The 3697-nt window shown below is 38.1% G+C and overlaps 1 long non-coding RNA gene across 1 annotated transcript; it reads left to right on the top strand.

The window, feature by feature from the left end:
* The first annotated feature begins 351 nt into the window (after positions 1-351).
* Positions 352-2137, top strand: LOC144246800 (uncharacterized). The gene is made up of 3 exons (XR_013340508.1): positions 352-469; positions 1483-1528; positions 2076-2137. It is a non-coding gene; the product is annotated as an uncharacterized LOC144246800 (long non-coding RNA).
* The last annotated feature ends 1560 nt before the right edge of the window (positions 2138-3697 follow it).

Here is a 3697-nt window from a genome sequence, read left to right as displayed (position 1 = left end):
ATAGGTAATTTTAAATCCAGTAATGAAAATATAAAGGTAAGGTTGTTTTTCACTTTGTGCATTAGTTTATCTGGATTGATTTTCATTTGTTACTGCTCACTTTCATGAGTTTCTTTTTCTATTTCCCCAACCCTACCCACTATGCTTTTGCAGTTATAGGCCTGAATATCTTAGAGGTATTAGAAAACCAAATCACTTAAGCATTTTCATTTTCCAGATAATTCTTGAGCATGTTGAAGTACAAAGCTTCACACAGACATCTAGAGGATCCCGTTGTTTCTCTCTTTCCATTGAAGAAAAAAAAAAACCAAAAACTAATTCTTTTGCCTTACTTTTGTTTTATAGCCTTAGAGGAGATCATTATCCCTATGGGGACTTCCCTCTTACTTCACAAGAGCTTACTGCCTGTAACTGGATTTGGTGGGCAACCCTGCTGAGTGCTGTCTGAGGATCCTGGAAGATTATACCAGTTAGGTTTTTCTACCATTTATTTGTGAGGCATAGCTTCTCTTTACAAAACTATGTTGATTCTTCTACAAGATATTTTTATCCAAGTATCAACTTTTTAATTCTATGGTTCATTATACTTTCTAATAATTTGCTTTGTACAGTTTCAGATTTAAGTCACTGGGGTTACCAGAGTAATTTTAAAAAAAATTCATCATGTTTACTACTTTCTATGCTTGATACTGAGACAGTTTTAACTGCATGATTACATGTGGCATGAATTGATTTCCTTTAGAACTTGTGGGCAATGGTATTGCTTGTCTTTGGCTGTCGTTTCAGCCTAGCTGCTATATTTAGAGTCCAAAAATATAGTCTCAGAATTGTCTGTGAAGTTATGTCTTATAATTACATACTTGAACAATCCCACATATCCTGCCTCCTAGATTTGCAGCTTTTTAGGCCTATCTGAGCATGTCACAGCAATGAATCTGATGCTATCTTGGTCAGGCAGTGATACTGTAGTGATATTACTGCCTGTGACAGATATTTTGTGTTATGAGCTGATATGGCAAACTAATTTGTCTGCTTTGACTCTAAGTATTCTTTTATAAATGACTTCTCTGTTACTAGAACAACATCTGTCTGTCCTCTGTACGTCTTGGAATGGCAAAATCTCTATAATAATAACATGTGCCAATACAGAGATTTTTGGAATCAGTGGACATTAGTGATAAATATTTCTGAATATGCTAATAGCCCTTATCTACATTTTCAGATGCCTATCTAGATTAATTGCAAATTAAAAATATTCAAAAGTAATTTTCTTTCCTAATAAAATTTTTGTAGTCATAACCAAATCTACTGTTATTGAAATCATAATTATGGACAGTAGCATATTTTCTTAATGCATGACCAATCAAATAGATCTAGCAATTATTAAGGTATCAATGATACACATTGAGGAAACTCCAGAGAGCTTCATGTGTTAAGTTTCCCTGAGATTTTTTCCTCACCTGTGGGCTGCTCCATCCACAGATTGGCTGATTTCCTTCCTTTCCACTGGCTGTGCTTTCAAACTAAGGTAGGTGTTGTCTTACCATTTAATGTCTACATCCCTCTGTTTCTAGGATTTTTTGACAAAATTTCTTGCCAACAGTCATTTGCTTACCACAGTTTATCAGTATGAAAAGTCTTCAAAATTCTTCATGCTTATTACTGGCATGCCTATGTCACTGATGATGCTAAACAATCTCAGACTAATGGAATTTATGCATATCTACCTTAGCCTTAGTCCTCACGGATTATGTACTACTGAAGTTTCATTAAGCATTTTAATTCTCCTTGAGAACTATAGGTGAATTTGGGTAAAATTGGTACACAGCAGTACACAGAGCACCTGAGATTTCAGTTTAATGTAGTTCCATTTATATGTATTCTGCTTACAGCATATAGCAGGAGTTTCTAGATCATAACTAGATCATGTCTTGATAGGATTGATCATGTCTTGATAGAAATTAGTGTTTTCTTTCTAGGTTTCCAGAATATTAGGTGTTAAGGACACTGACAAAAATGGAAATTAATTGTCTAATCATTTATTCCTTTTGCTCATGTTGACCTGTTGGAGCAAGTCTGGAGGAGGGCCATGAAGATTGTCAGAGGACTAGAGCAACTCTCCTATGAAGACAGGATGAGAGAGTTGGATGAAGAAGAACAGGCTGCAGGGATACCTTGAAGCAGCCTTCTGTGCCTGAAGTGGGCCTATAAGAAAGCTGGAAAGCAGCTTTTTCCAAGGGCCTGTAGTGACAAGGGCAATGGCTTTAAATTTAAATAGGGTCTATTTAGGTAAGAAGAAATTCTTGAGGGTGGTGAGATATTTGAACAGGTTGCTCAGGGAAGTTGTGGCTATACCATCCCTGGAGGTATTAATGGCCAGGCTGGATGGGACCTTTTCACCTGGTCTAGTGAAAGGCATCCCAGCCCATGGCCAGGTGTTTGGAACAGGATGACTTTTAAGGTCCCTTTTAACCCTAACCATTTCAAGATTCTGTGATTTCTACTCATGCCTGTTTGTAGGTTTTCAAATAGTGGTTGGAAAAGCTCCATTTGTGCAGATCTCTTCCTGATTCATGTGTTTAGGCCGAACAGAAATTGCAGTTACCATGTCAAATAACTGAAAATTTTTGTGATATTTCTTTGTATGGGCACAATGAAGCTGGCCTTTTCCAAAACTGGTTAAAAACCTCAGAATTCAAGTGCATTCAGTTATAAGAATTTTTAAAATTCCTTCTTTGCTAAACAAACATATGCGTTATAAAAAGACCCCCCAAGACAATAATTCTAACTGATCTTAGTCAAATCATGGAAGAGTGAGCAACTTCTAAATCATGTTAATTAAACCAGGATATTTAGATAGCTATTTAATGCATGACATGCATGATACATTAAAATAAAACCAACAAACCAGGACAATTAATTCAAATGGGTTTCCAGACTACTACAATGGTCTGATGGAAGTAAATATTCACATCCTGCACCCTTTCTGCAGCTCTCTGTCAAAACCACATACCCCTGAGAATGTGAAATGCGGCCAGAGCTGATAAGACAAACAAATTATATTTCTCAGTAATTTAAGTAACTGATTCTTCACAGACAAGCACTGCTCCAGGCAATTTTCCCAATGGTATAAACATATAAATGAGGTTAAAATTGGTGACCTAATAAAGTGAAACTTAAGCAAGATGTAATTTTCTATGTGTCCAGGTGGAAATCTTCATGTATGTCAGTGTTACATATTTACAATAAACATTTGACAGTGGTAGACTGCCATTGTTCTTAAAAGGGACCAGAGATCTTCAAGGAAATTGCAGGAACCCCATTAGTGGAGCCACAGCCCAGAGAAGATGATAAAGGAAGCCCACCTAGTGAATGTTCAGTCTCAGGGGAATTCTCCTGTCCCATGCAGATACACACACACATCACACATCTGGCTGCAGAGATCAGGACAGGAAGCAGTGCTGTTCCTGGCACCCATTCAAACACCAGCAATCACACAGACATCACCACCACTGTCAGCAAGTGCTCTTCCTTTTCTTGAGACCACCAGGGCAGGGCTTTCCAGGCAGACTCTGCCACAGCACACACATCCATGGGTCACTCAAACACCGAAGCAGTCTGTCCCCATCATGTCTGGCCAGAGTCACTGCCCAGGGCTTGGGCCCCGTTTGTCCATCCTCCAGCCCTGACCTGGCTG

The sequence above is a fragment of the Lonchura striata genome, chromosome 1, assembly GCF_046129695.1.
Source record: "Lonchura striata isolate bLonStr1 chromosome 1, bLonStr1.mat, whole genome shotgun sequence".
NCBI lineage: Eukaryota > Metazoa > Chordata > Aves > Passeriformes > Estrildidae > Lonchura > Lonchura striata.
Note: the sequence above shows the minus strand (reverse complement) of the source record. Positions and strands in the feature narration are given on the sequence as shown.